Source organism: Apodemus sylvaticus, chromosome 2, assembly GCF_947179515.1.
Source record: "Apodemus sylvaticus chromosome 2, mApoSyl1.1, whole genome shotgun sequence".
In the NCBI taxonomy this organism is placed as follows: domain Eukaryota; kingdom Metazoa; phylum Chordata; class Mammalia; order Rodentia; family Muridae; genus Apodemus; species Apodemus sylvaticus.
The window spans coordinates 156324212-156344843 of NC_067473.1; the positions used below are offsets into that span (position 1 = coordinate 156324212).

Consider the following 20632-nt stretch of genomic DNA (forward strand, 5'->3'; position numbering starts at 1 on the left):
TTGCTACCGCCACCCAACATTAGTTCGTTTTAAAGTATTGAGAGTCAGCTACATAAACATAACTGTCTTCAGGTGTCGTGTTATCACCCCACTCCCATGTGCATCATTTCTACATTCAGAACCATTTCTAGAAATTTCCACATTCAGAACCATTTTATAAATACCTGTTTCATTTGTAATCTCTCCATCTGGACATGGGACACAGTCATAACAACAGAATGTATTCCAATTGACAGGTGTTTTCCTAAATCCAAGTAGACAACTTTGACTGCAAAGAGATGAAAAACTCTGTATAGGAGACATGGAAGGAGCAAAGGCTATCAGCTCATGACATTCAGTATTAGCATCCAGATGGTAAATTTCAGTAGGACTTCTGTGTACTGTAACAACCAAGAAGTACCATGCTTTTAGAAAGTGTGAATCCAAAGTGTCTATTTTTCCTTTCCCTAATTCTCTTTTTGAATTCTTGCTTTATTTTATTTCATTGTTTAATTGATTTTATTGCTTTCATTTATTTTATTTTATTTATTTTATATTTTAATGGGTTACTCTGAAGCTTTTATTTTGGATATAGAACCACTAAAGAGTCTTGACTGAGGCGACCCTGCAGAGTACACTAGAGATATGAGGACTCCATACTCTAGCTGGGAATTGTAGTGAGAGAAACAAAAATTTGGACCAATCACATGATTCAAGAGCTGGGATTTCCATCAGGTCTTACTGGGTAGTCAGATGTGGCTTTGAACTTCTAAGGAAGTGGTAGCAGGGAGTGTCCTTCCTCTCCCACATCTCTGTCCAGGCCCTCTCCCTCTCTCAACCTGTCCAAATTTGAATTCGTTCTTAAAAGAAACAGACTGAAATCCCCAAAATTCAACTAAGCATCAAAACCTTGAAAATAAAATATAACAGCACTATATATATATATATATATATATATATATATATATATATATATATATATATATATATATATAGTGTATTCCCTTCTTGTGCTGCCCAACTAATCCTGCATATGAGACCTCCCCTGGGGTGGTTGATGTACCCAGTGCTTTGCATTAAAAAATAAAAAAGATATATCAGGTCCCTTGAAAACCATATTGTTCCACATTACCATGCTTCTTTTTATCACAACGCAGAGGTGTTCATGGTGAACAGTTACAATGATAAGGATATGAGTGTGCATTTAGCTTTACATTTAAAACTAGAAATACCTTTCACATGATATCTGATCACACTGTGGATCCTGAGATTATGTTATTTACTAAAAATCTGTTTCTAGTTGTGGTATGGTTCAGTCCTAGAATATATCCTTAATCCCAACTAAAGAAGATAGAGTTAGTTTGTAAAATAAAGTACCATGATTAAAAGTAACTTCTAATTGAAGGGCATGCAAAATGACAAACCAGAGAAAGATTTGACAGAATGAGTCAGAGGTAGGAAACACCCAACTCTCATTAGAATAGACAGGAAAGAGAAGCAGTTTGCTAGGATGCTGGTTTCTATAATCAGGAACTGTGGTGTAACACAGTGTCAGATGAAGGACAAAGGATGAAGACCTCTGGCAATTAACACTCTCTTACTGTTCTGGGGCCCAGAAACTGATGGCTTCTGGTTATTTCTCTCTATTCTGGTAGTAGATGCTAAAGGCTTTTGGCAATTAACTTGGTTGTGCTTATCTAAGGCCAAAAGCTGATGACTTCTTTCAATTGACTCCTGCTGCAGTAGGAGGTGATTAGGACAAGAAACTTAGTTACTTGGGCTCATTAGACATTGACTCAGAGACCTCTTGCTAGGCAGGCAAGAGGCTAAAATTTGGATAATTCTTCCCAAGCCAGATAAGAAACAAAGAAAGAAAAGAAAAGAAAAGAAAAGAAAAGAAAAGAAAAGAAAAGAAAGAAAGAAAGAAAGAAAGAAAGAGAACAGAGGGAGGGAGGGTGGGAGAGAGGGTGGGAGGGATGGAAGGAAGGAAAGAAGCAAGGAAGAAAGGAAGGAAAAAAGAAGAGAAGAGAACAGAAGGGAAGAGAAGTGAAAAGAAGAGAAGGGAAGAGAAGAGAAGAGAAGAAAAGAAAAAAAGAAAAGAAAAGAAAAGAAAAGAAAAGAAAAGAGTGGAGAAAAAGAAATGGAAGAAAAGAAAAGAAATTAAAATCCACGTAAGGGGCACAGACAGACAAACACACATTGGGAGAAGCAAAAAGATGCGACTCCAAGCCTTTACTTTTCCTTTCAGTTTTTTTATAGCTTTTTTGTTACAAAAATCTAAGTAAAAAAAAGTTACCTAATACATAAAATGTTACAAAAAAGAGGGGGGGGGGGAATTACAGCAGGAAGGAGATCATATTCAAAGCAGTGTTTCATTCTATCAGTTCATTATAAGTTCAAAGCAACAGTTTCTTAGGGTCTAGCTATTGCAAAGTAAAGACATGTGGTATATTTCTTAGATCTATCATTGAATGAATGTTTCCTCATTGATCATTATTTTTTTTCCAATCCTGTTTTTTTTCCTAGCACAATCAGTCCAAGAAACATGAAGGTATATAGAGCTCTATTTGCAACTTTTATTTTATAGGGCCCTTGAGAGTACTTGTATCAATTTAGGAGATTTTTGAAATCATGATCAGCAATTAGAAAATCATCAATTCATCAAAACAGCATTCTTACATGAAAGTACATCATCATATTGATTCTGAAGGAAATGTACCTAATAGAATGGGTAAATACACAGGAAATCATTAAGCTACATAATACTGTGAGGAAAGAGGAGAAATATCTAAGTCAAAGTCTCTGGGGTCTTTACCTCTCAGTGCCGCCATTACAACCACCCAAAAATGTGGACTATTTCCAGAAATTTCTCTAACTTGTCATAGCATTTCCTAGATGGCATCTGTTAGAAACATAAAGTAATAGTGCATAAGGATTGGGGGGCAATGAGTTTTACTTACACAACTTGTACAGAGACAGGTTGTAGAGAGTACAAGCTAGACACTGGTAATGACAGAACCAGGAGAACTTGAGAAGGAGCCAAAAGATTAGAACATATTGCCAATTTTAGTATGAAGGAAAGCAGAGCAAATTCAGTCAGAAACCGAGAGAAGTCAGATTGAAACAGTCAGCTTGAAGAAGACATTGAGCCAGAATACCGGAGTTCTTTGAACCAGGTACCAGCCAACCAGAACTCAGAAAGAGGTAGAGATGGAGAACTTCTTCAGCATTAAGTCTCAAAGGCTGCAAATATTCTAGAACTAGAATAGCCTATAGGAGTCTAGAAGTATCCTGAAGTATAATTAGTAGGATAGCAGATGTAGGCAGTAAGCCTCAGAGATGGCAATTAACTTCACAAAAATCGAAGGTGTATTTATAAGCCCTTATTTGCGGAGACTGGTTTCATCCACATGTCTTTATTTTATTTATTTACTGAAGGCAGTTACTTCCACTAAAGCCTTGACCACTATGATCCATCCAAATAGCTGTCCAAGATGTTGTTTCTTTTTCCTTTTTTTCTTTTTTCTTTCTAGGTAGGCCATGGGTGTATCTGATCAATACAAGAATAAAACCATCTGGAAAAATAATCCAAAATGAATCAGTAATTCTTACAATTATTCGTAGGCAGAATGTTCTGGTATTCAGCATTAGAAAGGAAAATATAAGGGCACTCTCAGCCTGATGTCACCCATCATTCCCTTAACCCTGTTCTATGAGGAATTCCACTCTGAGCACAGCACACCATGCTTGAGGGACTGTGGTGTGTGTAGCTTAGTAGGGCATAGCCACTCTGGAAACTCAACTCCATAATCCTGTGTCCATCAGTCACATGTGTCATGACCCATTCCCTTGCATTCTGGCTGGACTCTACCTCTGTATTCACCTTGCTCCAGCCAGGCTTTCCTTGCCCCTCAGTTACCTGGCAAGTTCAAGGTTAACTCAGCTTACTATAAATGGATACTTCCTGCCCCTCCTATCTCTCTGTTATCTACCTTCTTTATTTCTCCCTCCTTCCCCCCTCTCTTTTTCTCTCTCTCTTCTTATTCTCGCTTATACATGGTCACGGCCATCTTTCATCTCTTTATCTCCTCTTTCTACTTTTCTCATTTTACTCATTTTACAATAAAGTATAAAACTATGAACTGTCTTTTTTATTAAGCCCGCCAAGTAAAAGCAAGGAACAAGTCTCAGCATTTCCAGAGGCCATGGGAAAGGATCCAAGCAAGCTTTCTCTCAACCTGCAGAGCCACCTCACAGCTCAGTAGCTTCACCCATAACAGGTATTCAGGGCTGTGTGAACAGCCCAGCCTGCTAGCTGTGCAGCTCCTATCCTGTGGACCTTTGATAAGTTTGGTCCTGCTGTTTATCCTTTCCATTCAGGATCTGTTTGTTAGAGCTCTCATATGAAGGCCCTACTGCCACCATCACCTGCACACTCCTCCATTTTTTCCCACAAGTACTGACTTTAAAGATACTCACCTGATGGTGGTATTCACCCAAATTTATGAGTGTGTCATTTAGGGAAAGATGCTGAACACTATGAGATTCAAAGACAAACTTGCCAACTTTCACTTGAGCTTTGGAACCTCTCAGTAGAGACTGGTAATTAAAGATGTCAAGTTTGGTTGCTGAATCGTCCTGGTTCACAGTGTTCTCCTCATTGATGCTTCTCCCAAGTTGGCCCTTTTGTAAGAAAGGATGGAGCTGAAAGAGAAAGAACTGCCAGAAATTGCAGTATAACTTACTGAAATGCAAATAAATCTGGTTACTTTAACTACTCTCATGTTTACTCACTGTATGGTGTGTAGTTTTGACTTTTGTTTCATTTATCAAACATTTATCATAAGGCTAGTACATGTAAGGCTATAGGTAAACATTAATATCGATAGATGTTTTCACCAACTCTACCACCACTATTCAGATTTGTTTTCTGAAATGTTCTCAGTCACTTAGTGATGACTCTAGCAGCCAGACTGTAAATTTTGAAAACTACACTTTGAAAAATTATGAAATATAAAAAAACAATTTGAATGAGGTGTTTTAAACTTTTCCATAAGAGTTTTTCAGAATAAAACACAATTTTTTCACCACTATAAATAACTCAAGAAAGATCAAATTAAATAAAATTATCATATTTTAAAATATGAAATTTGTAAATAAGTAAGGAGGCAAAAGAAGAACACCTGTGGTACAGAAATGTATAGGAACATGTGATAGAGACCTGCAAAGGTGGATAGGAGTCAGAGAGAATAGAGTAAGGTAATTTAACCAAACCCAAAGATTATGAAGAAGTCATATATAGCTACAAATTTAAGATATTTACAAAGGAAAATGCAATTTAAAAAGAAATTAAACAGAGGTATTATAGTTTATTATATATAAAATATCTTTGTGGCAGTTAAGAAGCCCCCAAAAGACACCAACACAATGCATGTTATGATCATTGCCTTTGGTTATACATAAGAACAAGATGGTAAGTCCCTACTGCTCAAGACAACACACACCTTTGCTACAGGACACAGCAGTGAGGCTAGAATTAATGTGAAAATATTCTCCCTATTTTCTATCCTGCTTGTCTGTCTGTCTGTCTGGCACATTTCACTCTGTCAGAAGGTGAACTACAAGCTTCAGAGGAAGTAAAGTCAGCAGAGGCCTTTCCCAACTGTAGACCTTGCATTCTATAATACTGACTTTCCAGACATGGTCTGCATACTAGGGAAATACTGGCAAAACTGTTGTGAGAATAAACAACTTCTTGCTCATGGTATTTGAGGATGTCCTTTCAAGAGGGACTCATGCCTGCTACTACAAACCTATGTAGTATCAATGCCTTGCGAGATCAGAAGCCCTTTGGGTTGCCTACTACTTCTGTTTGGCTAAGAACACACATTATTGAATTTCCTCCGGAATATTTATATACATAGAATCCTGCTATTGTCAGAGTATATCAGAGAATTTCTCTTTGCCAAGAATATCAGTGTTTGAGAAAAAAATGACTATTGATTGTTCCTATCAAAATAGGACACCAATAAGAGGATTCCCAAACCATGGGAAACATTGGGAAAGAGGGGATGGAGAGAATGCACAAATCAGATGCTGGGTAGGAGGTCCATGAAATACTGTCTTTTAGGTGTAACATGTTCATGGCACTCAGGAGCTTATGGTAGCTAAGTTTGCTTGTATAGAAACAGAACAAGTTCGAGCTCATAAAAATGTTTAACCTCAGATGAGGGAGGAGGCTTATGGGGTCAAGTCCATCACATAGACCATGTTAGAAATTAAAAGATTCTAAAGGAGAGGAGGTCATTGTCAGAAATACCAACACTTTTGAATTCATTCTGCTTCATTGGATATCTGCGTATTCATGCACATATGGAAGGACCTGTGTGACATAAATCCAGTGGGTCATGAAAGAAAAAACAAATCAAAAGGCATGAATATAAAATAGGGAGATAGTGAAAGACATGAGGATTTGTGAGTATCCAGAGAGCTAAGAGCCTGAGAGAAATGGGTGTGAAGAAAAGCGTTATTGGTATGCTTGTTGTAGCTGTCAAAGAATACATTAATAGATTATATGTGGTAGAAATAAAAAGAAACTACATCTAACCTTATAATTTAAACTAAAAACAAAGAAACAAAAAAAAAACTGATTCTCTGAAGAATTAAGTGAAAAATATCCCTTCCTTATAGAGGAGGAAAATTTACTTTTAAGGTTGAATCAGCAAAATTCTCTCCTCTTAAATTGATGGCAAAATTCATATGATTACATTTAAAATTACTCACGAGTAAAATTTTATTCATGTTCTGTCCTTGTAGAAAAGTTGAAGGAAATTTTCACAGAAAAGGAAAATTGTGTTATCTATAAAATACATTGACATATAGACAAGAACAGCAAAGAAACAGAATAACACAGTTAAATTGAGCATTGTGTCTTCCTTATCTTTGTGGTATGCTATAATCTGATCAAAACCCCAAAGTGAAAGCAATAACACCTGGGTGCATATTTAGGTGAATGAAACACTTGACAACACTTCTTCAACACATAGAAAAGAGGAAGCAGAAGAGTTGCTGGATGAGTCAGCATTACTGATAAGTAGTATTTGTAAATGAGTCTTGAATATGTTTGAAAACAATAGAATATTTTAAGTATAACTCATATTCTTAGAGAAAATGTTGAATGGAACATATTAAATTGAATCTAAAGAAGTCAGATAAAAAGATGAACAAAAGGGGTCAACTGCCCCAAGTAGAAAATTCTCATATAATAGACATTATTAAAAAGATTAATAGTGAATTTAAGGTGAGTTCACTAAATACATAAATGTAAAACAGAAACAAATTAGAGTAAAACACTAGACTCAAACAGACACACAAAAAGCTGACAAGACGTGACTCTGTGCTAGTTACCATGAAATCCAAAGGAAGAGTCAGTGTCCCTGACACAAAACATGCAGGAAATATGGGGCATTGAGAATGAACAATTTTTTTTGAGAAAGAACAAATTTAGTAGAAATAAAATTCAAGATAATGGGGGTAGAACAAGAAGAAGATCCTAGCTCAAAGGCCCACATTTAACACACTCAGAAAAGAAAAATTACCTAATTCCTTAAAAAAAAAAAAAAGGAAAAAGAAAAAAGACAAAATGCCTGTAAATGTACAAGAAGTATATAGAATACGAAATAGATAGGAACATAAAATAAACCCATTTTGCTATACAATAATCAAAACACTGAACATATAGAACATAGGATAATAAACACTTCAAGGAGAAAAGGCCGAGTAACATACACAGGTAGATCTATTCAAATTGCACAAACATCTCAGTGGAGACACTAAAAGCCAGATAGTTCTAAGCAATTGCATTGTAGACTCTAAGATACCACAGGTGCCCAGATCAATATACCCAGCAAAACTTTCAATCATCATTGATGGAGAAAACAAGATATTCTGTGATAAACACAAATTTAGATAATGTCTATGCAGAAATTCATTGTTAAAGATGGTGCTAAAATGAAAACTCCAAACCTAGTAGGTAAAGTATACCAGTGAAAACATAGGAAATACATAACCGCGCAATAGAAAAACCAAAATGCTAACAGAATGGATCTTAAAACAAGATCCAACCTTTTAAAACATATATGAAACACATCTGAAAATCAAGATAGTTGTTAACTCAGAGTAAAGGGTTGGGGAAAGGGTTTCTAAGCAAATGGACCTAAAAGTCAATTTTGAGTAGATTTTCTAACATCTGACAAAATAGACTTCAAATGTAAATTACTCAAAATTTATAGGAAAGAACATTCAAACTCATCAAAGGACATATCCTCCAATATAACATCCCAATTATTAACAACTATGTCACAAACATCTAAACCCAAGTCTGAAAAGGAAACACCAGGAAATCTCAAGTCACACATATTGATAGTGAGAGACTATAATAACCCACTATCACAAATGCATGAGTCAACCAGACAAAACTAATAAATACTGGAGCTAGGAGATGATATTAATAAATTGGACCTTACACAGTAAGTTAGCCAAAGGAGATCAAAGGATGAAGACAAGAAAGTAAAAGTGTACATAAGCAAACCCCCAAATTCTACAGGTAACTTGGATGGATGAGATCACCTTCAGCAGAGTGCCTGGATACAAGTTTAACTCAAAGAAATAATTAGTAGCCTTCCCTTATACAAATGATAGACTATGAAATTATCAAGGAAACAACACTCTTCCCAATAACTACAAAAATATAAAGCATGTTGGGAAAGCCAAATCAAGGAAGCAAGAGACTAGTATGAAAAAAGTTTAAGTCTTTGAAGGAAAATGAGGAACATATCAGAACATGGAAAGATCTCCCATGCTGTTGGATCAGTAGAATAATATAATAAATGGTTACCTTCCAGAGGTAACACCATCCCTAATTTTAAAGTGTACCACAGTGCTATAGTAATGAAAACCACAAATATTCTCATAAAAAACATACATGGTGAGCAATGGAATCTAATTGTAAACCCAGACATAAATGCACACATATATGGACACCTTATTTTTTATAAAGGATCCATAAACACAAAACAGAAAAAAAGATAGCATATTCAAAAATGGTGCTGATCTAACTGGCTATCTTCAAGTTGAAGAATACTACTAGATCCATATTAGCCCTGTTCAAAAACCAAGGCCAATTGATGATCACAATATTAAAATGCACTTGATGCAACACTAAATTTTATGGAAGATAATTAGGCATTAGCATTGGAAATATTTATATATTCTTATATTAAGAATGGTAATTGTGTTCCCCAAAAACTCTTTGAATAAGAAAATTTACATGTACATAGCTGCTGGAAACCAAAATTTGATGGAAGAAAAAGTAGTGAACATTATGACTCTGGATGATCAGAGGGAGGTGGATTAGCCAGTTGGAGATTAGGAAGTAGCCCAACCATTGAGCTGTTTAAAGCATATTAAATTATAAAGGGTGAGTGTGTGTCTTTCATTTGAGAACCCAGAGCTTTAGGGAAGGTAGTGTGGAATGTGCTGCCAAAATGTATTTAATTATTTAATTCTACACATCCTAGTACAGGAGAAACTTTCTAAACAGAACACAGCTAGGGCCTCATGACATCAAAATGCTTCTGAGAGGCAAAGGAAATCAATAGGAAAAAAATGGCAGTCAAGATAATGGAAAAGGATGTTTTTCCAACTCTAAATCTGACAGAGATATAATTCACATAATATATAAATAACTGAAGACACAAGGCATCAACAAACCACCAATCTAATTTTTAAAATTAGATATGGAGTTAAACAGAGAATTCTCAATAGAGAAATCTCAAATGGGTGAGAAACATATTAAAATAATACTAACATGCTTATCCATTAGGGAAATGCAAATCACAACTACTTTGATCTTCTATTGTATACATGTCAATATGTCTAAAACCAATGATAAAAGTGACAGCTCATGATGTCAAGGAAATAGAGCAAAGGGAAGACAATTACATTGATGAAGGGAGTGCAAACTTGTACAGCCACTAGACAAATCATTATGAGGGATCCTCAGAAATTTGGGAATCTATCTAACTCAAGACACATCAATACCATTAGTGAGCATGTTCCCAAATAATATTACATCTTACCACAAAGATAGTTGCTCAATTAGTTCATTAGTCTTTGTTTAAAATATCAGGAAACTAGAAAAATAGTAGGTGTTTCTCAATGAAAGAATGGATAATGAAAATGTGGTACATTAACATAAGAGAATATTACTCCAGAGAAAGTAACAAGGTGGGTTCTTGGGTTAGGGGGTAGACAGGTAAAATGAATATCCCTGGGAATGCAAAAGATTTGTTGAGTAGATGAGAGGGTATGTGGAGATGGAAACAAGAAGGAAAGAATTGTGAAGGGAGGTACAGAGGAAGAGGGTATGGTCAGAGAGACACAGAGAGAGATAGAATACTAGGGCATTTACAGTAGATGTCAAACCTAGTGAAATGGAACTTCCTGAAACCTATGAGGGTGACCTAGTGAGAACATAGTAATGGAGGATATGGAACCTGAACTTGCCATCTTCTGTAACCAGGCAAGGCTTCCAGTTGTGCATGTCAGACTCCAACCCATTCACCAAACCTTGGACTCACAATCTGTCCTGACTACAAGATGTACTGGGGAAATTGTGGCTCAGAATGTGTGGGACTGACCAACCAATGACTGGTTTAACTTGAGGCTCAAGACATAAGAGGCAACCCCTGAAAGGCACTGCCTGGATTGCCAGGAATTGTAGGTTGTTTGGCTCAGAGACCTAAGGTAGAACCAAGTACAATAGACTACCGCAACAGCAAGAAGTCAAAGAACAGAACTCTAAGGATATTCTGCTATAGTCATAGAGCAGTTCCTAGTCCAGTTTTCATCACAGAATTCATCTTTCAACAAAGGGGAGCATGTACATCCAGACTGGCTTCAAACTCATGATCCTTCTGCCTCAGCCTCCCATAGGCTGGAGAACAGTCACGGATGATATTGTCTACTCTCATAAATGCTATATCTTATTCTAGGGTATGTTTATCAAAACAAAACAAACTGTTGGCATCAAATGTACCTAAAATCCTTAAAATATGCCACATTTATAATTTTACAAGTCTCTTCTGTTGTGTGTTATTACTACTTCACAGAATATTAAACACAGTAATAAGAGATGTGAAAATTAAATAGCATAATTATTATTGTTTGAATTTGCTTAAACTAGGAATAACATTTTCTCAGCATCATGGATATATTATTTTCTGTTAGAAATGTTAGCTCAACTTTAAACCCTATGACATGTTTTTTCTAGCAATTTTTTTGCTACTTTATGCTCCTGAAAAACATGAATACTTTGAGAAGGAGATAGTAACATATTGAAGCATGCTATCATAAGAAATGTTTTTCTAACACTAAATATGATAGATTATGAATCAAAATGCAGAAATTAAAAGCCAGGGCCCACTACTCTAAGAAAGAATAAACATAGTTATTGTTACCTTCCATGGGAGAGGAGCCTGGAGTCCACCTTTATCCAATGAGTCTCCATTGACTCTGAGTGACAGCTCCTCATGGAGTGCATGAGCAATGGCATACACAGCTGCATGGACTTTGTAGCTCAAGGGTGAGATTTTCATATCCCAAATATTCAGAGATTCTGTGCTCACACTGCGATTTTGCTCACATTGATTTAGTTTCCTGACTCCATGCTCATAGAAATGTAGACATTCAAAGAAATTTGACCACACATTCTGGATAAAGATATCATGAGGGTATTTTCTAGGATTAACACTTCTTTGAAAATCCTTGAATCCCAGAATTTCATCCTTGTGAACCGAAAATGATAATGCTCCATCAAAGTATGTATAAAGTTGATTTTTTTTAAATAGTAATGTGGTAGTATACCAATCAGAAGTTGTGATCCAGATATTACCAAAAGTAGCACAGCAAATCATGAGAGGGACAAGCATCAAAAAATCATGAGTGTCACCAAATGCAATGACAACACGTGTCAATATGAGTCTTGCTATTAATTGGTACCAGCCTACTCCACCACCAGAAGGATATAATGGACCTTTTTTTTGCAAATGCAACACAAATTCTGTGGTTGTTCATCTCCTGTGTGATTTCCTTAATGAAGAGTTCTCCCCTAATATCATCTGGAACCACCAAACCAAACAGACCCAAGTGAAGTAGAGCAGCAGTTGAATAATTCCCTGGTACAGAGCTGCAGTGTGCACAGGAAACTGGTAAGGAGAGTGGAGCTGGACTCTGGTCCCAAGACTCGGGTCAAAAGGAGCATAGCTGATCTGAAAAGAAAGAAAGTTCCTACATAAGTCAACACAATTAGATTTATTTTCAAATGATTTGGTTTGCCTTTTCTGCTTATGCACTTTAGGAGAAATTGAACAGTTAAACAACTTTACCAAGTAATACCAATTTGTTACCTATGTTACTTACACTTCACTGCATACAAAAAAATGTAACTTTTCCTTTGTGTTTTATAGAACATATGAAAAACTGCCACAGAGTGTCTATCTCCTGATCTCCACTCACAGAATACCAGTCAAACACAGCCATTTGCAATTCTGTCACTTCAAAACTTTCATCTTCCTGATAATAGAAGTGGAGAAACATTAACAATAAAGGCCATTTACTTGATGTCACAAATACATAATGAACTAATAAAGAGGAATCTATGGAGCATTGTAATATCCACTATTCAAGTTCCTAAGTCTTTTGCCTTTTTTAATCTTTAGTCAACTCTCTTAAAATAAGCTTGCTTAGGTTAGAAGGCTGACTATCTACCTCAGTGATTGTTATAAAGTCTCTTTAAACAGGACCCTCTGGTAACCACATCACATTGCTATGCTTCTTGCCAGAATACATCAGTTGATGTATCTACACTGTCTTTCCTATGGATTTAGGGCATCACCTTTGGGATAGGGGACAGGCTAGAGAATTAATTACCTAATCTGCTATATGAAAATACTCCCTTTGTTTAGTACATTTGAGATTTTGATTATTATGTGACGAGAGGTATTTCTGCTCAGGTCCAGGCTGTTTGGAGTTTTGTAGGCTTCTTGCATATTCATGGGCATTTCTGTCTTTAAGTTGGGAAAGTTTTCTTCCATAATTTTGTTGAAGATATTTGCTGGCCCTTTCAGCTATAAATCTTCACTCTCATTTATACCTACAATCCTAAGGTTTGGTCTTCTCATTGTGTCCTGGATTTCCTGGATGTTCTGGGATACAAGCCTTTTGCATTTTGCATTTTCTTTGACTGTTGAGTCAATGGTTTCTATGGTATCTTCGGCATCTGAGATTCTTTCTTCCATCTCTTGTATTCTGTTGTTGATATTTGCATCTATGGCCCCTGATTTCTTCTCAAGGTTTTCTATCTCCAAAGTTGTCTTCCCTTGTGATTTCTTAGTTGTTTCTACTTCTGATTTTAGATCCTGGCTGTATTTGCTTAGCTCTGTCACTTGCTTGTTTGTGTTTTCCTGTAATTATTTAAGAGATTTTTGTGTTTCCTCTTTCATGACTTGTGCTTTTTGACTCACTTTCTCCTGAATTTCTTTAAGGATGTGTGTGTGTGTGTGTGTGTGTGTGTGTGTGTGCGTGTGTTTCTTCTTTATTGTCTTCTATCTCTTGAGCCTTATTCTCCTGCTTTTCTTTAAGTGATTTTTGTGTTTCCATTATACGGGTTTCTAGCTTATTCATGTTCCCCTGTATTTCTTTAAGAGATTCATTTATGTCATTTTTGTGTTCTTCTAGCAGCATCATGAACAGTGATTTTAAATCCAAATCTTGTTTTTCTGGTGTGTTTGTGTAACCAGGACTTGCTGATGTTGGAGAGTTTGCTTCAGACACTGCCATATTGCCTTGATTTCTGCTAGTAGCATTCCTGCGTTTGCCCTTTGCCATCTTGCTATTTTTGGCATTAGTTGGTCTTGTCTCTGGCTGGTATTTGTGCCTCCTGTGAGGCTGTAGGGCTATTTCTGCAACAGTGGATGGCTGGGTTTCCCCTGTTACAGATTGCTGATGTGCTGTCCTCTTCTTGGGTGCCCTTGGAGCCCTAGTGTGCCTTGCCCCAGGTTGTCTGTGTGAACCAGGCAGTGCCGGTTTGCTCCTTCAGTGAGTGCTGATGGTCTATGCTGCAAGACCTTTTCAGAATGCTGGATACTCTGCTGGGCAGGCGATCTCCCAACTGGGTTGGTAAACACAAGGCTAGCCTAGCTGCTGAGACCCTGAGTCTAGGCAAAAGCCTGGCAGGCCCAAGCAAAGTTCCCCTTGGGTTATGACTGTTAATTGGTTCTGTCAGGTGGCCAGGATGGTAGTACAGGGGGAAAGTTACTGAACAGAACACCAATAGCTTATGCTCTAAGATCAAGAATTGGCAAATGGGACCTCATAAAATTACAAAGTTTCTGTTAAGCAAAGAATACCATCAAAAGTACAAATCGGCAACCAACAAATTGGGAAAAGATCTTCACCAATCCTACATCAGATAGAAGGCTAATATCCAATATATACAAAGAACCCAAGAAGTTAGACCCCAGAAAACCAAATAACCTTATTACAAAATGGGGTACAGAGTTAAATAAGAATTCTCACATGAAGAACTTCAGATGGTGGAGAAACATCTTTAAAAGATGATCAACTTCATTAGTCATCAGGGAAATGCAAATCAAAACAACCCTGAGATTTCACCTTATACCAGGCGGAATGGGTAAGATTAAAAACTCAGGAGACAGCCGGTGTTGGCCAGGATGTGGAGAAAGAGGAACACTCCTCCACTGCTGGTGGGGTTGCAAATTGGTACAAGTACTCTGGAAATCAGTCTGGCAGTTCCTCAGAAAACTGGGAATGTCACTTCCAAACGATCCTGCTATACCACTCCTGGGCATATACGCAGAGGCCTTCCCAGCATGTAATAAGGATATATGCTCCACTATGTTCATAGCAGCCCTATTTATAATAGCCAGAAGATGGAAAGAACCCAGATATCCCTCAACAGAAGAATGGATGCAAAAAATGTGGTATATATACACAATGGAGTATTATTCAACCATTAGAAACAATGAATTCATGAAATTCTTAGGCAAATGGAAGGAGCTGGAGAACATTATACTAAGTGAAGTAACCCAGTTTCAAAAGATCAATCATGGTATGCACTTACTAATAAGTGGATATTAGCCTGGAAAACTGGAATAACCAAAGCAAAATCCACACATCAAATGAGGTACAAGAAGAATGGAGGAGTGGCCCCTGGTTTTGGAAAGACTCAGTGTAACTAGAACTAGTTGAGAGCAGACATACAGCACTTAGGCTGGAGAAGACAAGAAATTGAAAGAAGGGGTTATCTTCACAGGTAAAGTTTGAATGATTTATATATACTAGGGATTCATTTACATACACTAGAGATGGTGTACTTATTCTACACAGAAAAACTGTGACAAAAATACCAATATGATAAAACCAAAGAAAAGTGAATAGAATATGGTCTACAATACAGCACTGCCAGCTCCACAGTTCATGCTTAAGAAGTGTGTGAGTGGATTTCTCATTTAAAAGAAATTATAAAAATGTCTAAGGACATTGTGATTATATTGAACTTGTGTTAGGCTTCGTGCCTAAGTTTCATAGCCACAGGCAGCAAGGTAGCCATCATTGGAAAAGAAAAATTTGAATTTTAACTATTAAAAAGGAGGACATCATGAATTTTACAGGAAGATGGATTGAACTAGAGAATATCACCCTGATTAAGGTAACCCAGACCCAATAGAACATACTCAAGAGGTATATACCAAGTACTGACTAGATATTAGCCAAAAAGTACAGAATTATTTTGAATTAGAATTATCCAAAGAAACAGGGTCGCAAGTAGAGGGATGGCATCACTAAACTACCCTCAAAACTTTTGACTAAGAATTGTTCTTGTCTAAAACAAAGGCAGGGACAAAAATGCAGCAGAGAGTGAAGGAAAGGCCATTCAGTGATTTGGCAACAAGGGATCCATCCCAGAGTTGGCCTCCAAACCATAGCACTAGTGATATTTTGTTGTACTTGCAGACAGGAATCTAGCATGGCTATCCACTGAGAGACTCTATCAGTAGCTAACTGAGACAGACTCAGATACTTACAGCCACCTATTGGACTGAGGTTAGCGAATCCTGTGGAGGGGATAGGGATAGGACTGAAAGAGCTGAAGGAGATGGCAACAACATAGGAAGACTAAAAGTATAAACTAATCCAGATCCCTGGGACTCCCAGAGCCTAGGCTGCCAACCCAAGAGCATACATGGGTTCGTCTATAGACCCATATCCAATATATAACAGAGAACTGCCTACTCTTGCCTCAGTGGGAGATGATGTTGTTATTCCTGTAGAGATTGGATGCTGGAAGGAAGGGACATGATGGGGTATAGGTTGTGGGTGGTAAGAATGGATAAGCACAATCTCAGAGGCCAAGGGTAGGGGTAATGTGTTAAAAACTCTGGTGAGCGGGAGACCAGGAAAAGGGCAACATTTAGAATATAAATAAATCTGTGGCCAAAACGAGCCAAGTACAGTTATATACACATTTCTTATAAATAATTGTATTTATTATATCATAATAAACATGTCAAAAATAATATATTAAAATAAGAAATAAACTTCCTGAAGTCACAGCTATATTACTACTAGGCATATACCCAAAAGATGCTCCAATATATAACAAGGACATGCTCCATTATGTTCATAGCAGTCATATTTATAATAGCCACAGGCAGGAAAGTACCCTAATGTCTTTCAATGAAAGAATGGATGCAGAAACTGCAGTACATTTTCAAAATGTAATACTGCTCAGCTCTTAATAATGACTTCACAAATTGTGCAGGCAAATGGGTGGAACTGGAAAATATCATCCTCTGTAAAATAACCCAGACCCAAAAGGACATGCATGGTATACACTCACTGATAAGTAGATATTAGCCCCAAAATTCAGAATATTCCATGGTAGGGAAGAACCACCAGAGAGTCCCAAATTCCAGGGATGTGAAAGGCTCCTAAGAACTAATTGGGATGACATTATCTGCAATACCCAAGGTACGGGGTGATTGATCCTGAGGCAACTACCTCTAGAAGATAGGTATGGCTACCAGTTGAGGGATGGGACCTGGGACCACTCACCCATCTCAAAATATTTAACACAGAATCATTTCTGTGTAAAGGAAACTTGGGGCAAAAAAACAAAAATGGAGCAGAGACTGAAGCAAAGTCCATCCAGAGATTGCCTCACCTTGGAATCCATCACATCTGTAGACACCAAAACCTTACACTATTGCTGATGCCAAATGCTTACAGACAGGAGGTAGTACAGCTGTCCTCTGAGAAGGTCTGCCAACACTTGGTGAAGACAGATGAAGAACCTCGCTGCCAACCATTGGATTGAACCAGGGGACCCCAGTGGAAGACTTAGGGGAAGGACTGAAGGAGCTGAAAGGGATGGCAACCCCATATGAACAGTATCAACTAATTGGACTCTGGATATATCCCATGGACACAGCTATATGCATGGTAGCTCCATGGCTCCTACTACATATGTATCATAGGAATGCCTTATCTGGCACCAAAGGGAGGGGTGGCATTTGGTCCTGTGGTGGCTTGTTGTCCGAGTAAAGGAGAATGCTAGGAGTGAGGGCAGAGTGGGTATGTGGTTGCAGAATTACCCTCTTAGAGTCAAAGGGAAGGGGGATGCTGTAGGGAGTTTGGGAAGGTGAGACGGGGAAGGGAGAAAACATTTGAAATGTAAATAAATAAAAAGACAATTATTTTAAAAATAACTCATAAAATCTTATAAAAATAAAAATCTAGTCAAGCATGATGGAGTCTGATTTTAAACCTAACCCTGGGCAAGCTAAGGCATGAGGATCTCTCTAATGCTACCTTGGGCTAGAAAGGAAGTTCAAGACTGGGCAGATTTTCATAGTGAGAATGTCTCAAAAATAAGTAATTAAGTAAAAATTAATAATGAAAATGAAACAGCATAATAGCCTAATTCATTTTACTAAGATTTATGTTACTTCACTAAGGGGAGTAGGAAACATTAACCACTGGATCACTGTTATCTGCTAACTAATGTATTTCTAAGTAAAATTTTCCAAGTTTATGACTAATATGCAATTGACTTATAAATGTTATCTCTGTAGCCTTGTTTATAAGAAATCATAATTGATCAACAGAAAGATTTTTAAACAAAGACAAAATTAAACACTTTCCTATAAACAGGAGAAAATTACAAACAGTACAAATGTCCAACTAGAGAAAGTCTGACCCATGGTTCTTATTATATATGAATGCTCTGTGGCAATATGAGCTGGTACCACAGTACAATAATCAGGAACATGTTCATAGTAGTTACTGTGTACATACGTGCCCTCATATTTTGTGATGCTCTAAAACTGGATAAAAAAGAAAGACAGTATTAAAATGGTAAATAGCAAAAGAAATATTCTTGAAGTGGTAAGAATACAGGTTGTTATTACTTTTACTTTTTCTTAATTTTAAAGGTTTTGAAATTTAATTTACAAACATTATTTCATCTTAAGGGGAAATTATTCTTCGAGTTAAGAATGATAACAAGATAGTAAATTATTAAGCACTCCCATACCTCATCAACAATCAATAACTGGATTAATTAGCATTTATTACTCTCTTACTATCTTTAACCTAAGAAGCAGCATGCTTTGTGTACCTGTGGGACACTGTAGAGACTTAGAACTCTGGAGATCTGAGTTGATATTCCCGTTGAAATACCTCCTATAACTGCAACCAGCTTATCAGTCTTCTCAGGCCTGCAACTGTAGTTAGGAATTGGGGGACTCTCTCCTGAGAACAAAGCCATAGAACTTTCCATAGCCTTTGTTTCAAAAAAGTCAACATTGAATAGATAGAATCCCAGGGACATATTGAATAGAATATTTGGGTCCTTGTTGATTTTTTCTATAGCAAAAACCATTGCCAACATGTGCTGATAATTTTTGGTGAAATTCCTGGGAGGAAAAGTTGGAAAGATAATTTTTTGTGCTTTTTTATGTTAATTAATTTTATTAATTCTTTCTTTTAACTATTTTGTGTTTTTATATTAATGTATATAATATAAATATTTACATTAATATTTATATTTTAATATTGTAATTAAAATGCAATTACATTCTTTACCTCCCTCTCTTTTCTCTATGTAGCTCCCCCGATTCTACCTCTCAAATTCTGCATTTTTATTTATAACCACATGATTCAAATAAAAATTTTACATGATATTCCAAGAAACAGTAAGTATATTTAATATTACAAATATGGAGAAAATTGTGCTAAAAAGATTATTCATAGTACAACTTGTTATTAAATACATTATTTTTGTTTTTGAATTTTTTGAGGCAGTCTCTCACTTATTCAAACAAGGTTTAATTTATACTCCTTATGTATTCTAGGTTAAACTCAGGCTCACAAAAATCTACCTGCCTCTGCTTTTTAAGTTTTGGGTTTAAAGTTTTGTACCACCATATACTATCAAATATACATTTTTCAAAATTTACTGTATAATTTGTGTCTGAGAAATAAAATGGAAGAGTAAAGCATGTGGGAAATAGTAAACATTAAATCTTATTTTTTCATGCAGTCTTCAAAGAATAGAATAAACCTCAGGAAAATACATAGAACTTGGTCACCAATATCAGTTGAAAAAATAGTATCAAACTTAACTAAAAACAGGAAAACTAAAATCTTTTCAATACAATACACTAAATAACTGAAAATAAAAATTGTTTTTACAACCAAAGTGCTTTCAAAATCTTCTTACATATTTGAGAGAACTCAGCATGTGTAGGGGAGAGACAGAGTCATGGCTGAGTAGCTATTGGCATTTGGTTGCTACTGGGGAAGGGACAGTCAGTTTCATTAGGAGGTTTGTCTAGTAGCTTGCCTAGACTCTAGATAATGCCCTATACTCCTTTAGTATTGGCATGGCTAAATGAACTCAATACGTTAAAGTTTGAGAGGGACTGATAGAAAGAAAGACACACAGACAGAAAGACCCCATGAAGTTGAAGGCAGGAGACATTGGAAGGGAAGCAGTAGAGTAGGGTGAGATCAACATATGTTGTTTACATCTATGAAATCCTGAAACAATATTTTTTTTTAAAAAAGAGAAGCCAAGCACTTACAAAATAACAGCTTCAGGTATATTCATTGCATCATTAAAGCCAAATTTAATTCTACTGTCTCTAGCAGTCACTCTGAGGGAAAAGATTCCTCCAATAACAAAATGCCCATCTTGATAGTAACCAGGTGAAGCAGGTATACTTAAGGAGAAACAAGAAATTTGTTCCTGGAATACAATGAGAAAAATCAGGAGAGAGAAAGCAATGAGTAGTTTCATAATTGCATTGATAAATAATTGATAAAATCTAGATATCTATTCAGTTGAGAATCTTGGATTAATCATCCCCAAGAGCACATGAACAAACTGGTAAAATATGTCTGGCTGATACATGTGGATCAAGGTTATAAAGCATTGTTTTGTCCTGGTCCATGCCCACCAGTATCCAAACACTCCCTCAGTTCCCTGGAGTCCAATCTGTTTTATGCC

The 20632-nt window shown here is 36.6% G+C and overlaps 1 pseudogene; it reads right to left on the minus strand.

Moving 5' to 3' along the window:
- LOC127677637 (vomeronasal type-2 receptor 26-like) overlaps positions 1-20422 on the minus strand; it is a 31620-nt pseudogene extending 11198 nt beyond the window's left edge.
- Positions 20423-20632: the final 210 nt, after the last annotated feature.